Genomic DNA, 2,300 nt, shown 5'->3' on the forward strand with positions numbered 1-2,300 from the left:
CCATGGAAGCACCCTGTGTAGCCAGAGAAAACCCATTTTCTTCCCAGACCCATGCCTACGGCGTCCAGAGGCCTGACAACAGCAGAGAATTTCAGGGAGCTTCCAGGGAGCATGAATGGGGCTTTCCAAATGGAAAAGCAAGGCTAGTACCATCCCGCCCCCATTTCCATGGGCACACGCAGCATACATCCCTGTGGTTTCTGACAAGTCAAAAGAGACACAGAGCACACACTGGTTCCTTCCCTGAATCAACTTCTCGAGGCAGAGTGTTCTGCATCTAGTGAACGGCCTCAACCAAGGCACGCCCTAGCTAGGCCTCTGGGCCCGGGCCTCTTCAGAAGCCTGCAGTGCTACAGGAAGAACTGTGCTTTAGTGGCAATAGGCAAGCAATCCGCCTTTCTCCTGGAGGCAGGGTGACTTCAGGTAGGAGGTCCTGGTTGGAAGGCGAAGCCTAGTGTTTTTTTTCAGTGCCAATCAGAGTAGGGAATGAGTGCGACTTCCACGGCATGTTGGAACCTGCTAGAACCGTGCCCGTGAACCTGTGGTAGTGCTGGGGAAATCAAGCTGTCCCAAGAAAGAGTGTCCTGTTTTGCCCATCACTCGGCATACACAGTGTGAGTACGAAGGCCTACGGGCCTGGATGTTGTTTAGAAGAGCCAGGGGAGCCTGGGGGTACTCAGTGTTCTTGCAGGGAATAGGGTTTCCAGGCGAGGCACCTAGGTGTCCCGCAAAGCGTACTGGCGTTCAAATGCTGCAGAGCAGCGACTACGGCCTCATGGAAACTGCTGCACGCCTCCGCTTCTGCAGAGCAATTCAGGGCCTTACCTCGAGGCAAGTCCTCACGTTGAGTGTCCCGTGAGCGACACCGCATGGTAGGATGCTGACTTTCTCCTTGAGTAGAGAGACTTCAGGTACGAGGTCCTCTAAGAATTCTAAGCAGAGTGTTTTCTCATGGCAGCTCAAACGAGGGCAATGTCGAAGACTTCCAGGCCATGTTGGACTGCCTAGAAATGTGGTTCTGATGTTGTTCGAGGGCTCTGGAAATGTAGCACGCCTGAAGTAACGTGCAGTGTGTTGCCCATCACTCAGCAGACACAGAGGGTCTCCGAGGGACCTATGGGCCTCGATGTTGCTCAGTAGGCCCACAGGGGTGTGGGGGTACTCAGTGATCTTAGAACGAAAATGATGCTCACCCGAGGGGCCTAGGAGTTCTCAAAGGGTACCTTCTTTAAAATAAAGCAGAACAGCGACTAAGAGCTCATGGGAAGAGCTGCCTGCCTCCCGTTCTGCATGGCTACTCGGGGCCTTACCTCGAGGCAAGGACTCACGTTGAGATTCCCTTTAGCTCTAGAGCATTACAGGAAGAGAGCCACCCCGGCCATGGAAGCACCCTGTGTAGCCAGAGAAAACCCATTTTCTTCCCAGACCCATGCCTACGGCGTCCAGAGGCCTGACAACAGCAGAGAATTTCAGGGAGCTTCCAGGGAGCATGAATGGGGCTTTCCAAATGGAAAAGCAAGGCTAGTACCATCCCGCCCCCATTTCCATGGGCACACGCAGCATACATCCCTGTGGTTTCTGACAAGTCAAAAGAGACACAGAGCACACACTGGTTCCTTCCCTGAATCAACTTCTCGAGGCAGAGTGTTCTGCATCTAGTGAACGGCCTCAACCAAGGCACGCCCTAGCTAGGCCTCTGGGCCCGGGCCTCTTCAGAAGCCTGCAGTGCTACAGGAAGAACTGTGCTTTAGTGGCAATAGGCAAGCAATCCGCCTTTCTCCTGGAGGCAGGGTGACTTCAGGTAGGAGGTCCTGGTTGGAAGGCGAAGCCTAGTGTTTTTTTTCAGTGCCAATCAGAGTAGGGAATGAGTGCGACTTCCACGGCATGTTGGAACCTGCTAGAACCGTGCCCGTGAACCTGTGGTAGTGCTGGGGAAATCAAGCTGTCCCAAGAAAGAGTGTCCTGTTTTGCCCATCACTCGGCATACACAGTGTGAGTACGAAGGCCTACGGGCCTGGATGTTGTTTAGAAGAGCCAGGGGAGCCTGGGGGTACTCAGTGTTCTTGCAGGGAATAGGGTTTCCAGGCGAGGCACCTAGGTGTCCCGCAAAGCGTACTGGCGTTCAAATGCTGCAGAGCAGCGACTACGGCCTCATGGAAACTGCTGCACGCCTCCGCTTCTGCAGAGCAATTCAGGGCCTTACCTCGAGGCAAGTCCTCACGTTGAGTGTCCCGTGAGCGACACCGCATGGTAGGATGCTGACTTTCTCCTTGAGTAGAGAGACTTCAGGTACGAGGTCC

This window comes from Eubalaena glacialis, chromosome 1 (genome assembly GCF_028564815.1).
Source record: "Eubalaena glacialis isolate mEubGla1 chromosome 1, mEubGla1.1.hap2.+ XY, whole genome shotgun sequence".
Taxonomy (NCBI): Eukaryota; Metazoa; Chordata; class Mammalia; order Artiodactyla; family Balaenidae; genus Eubalaena; species Eubalaena glacialis.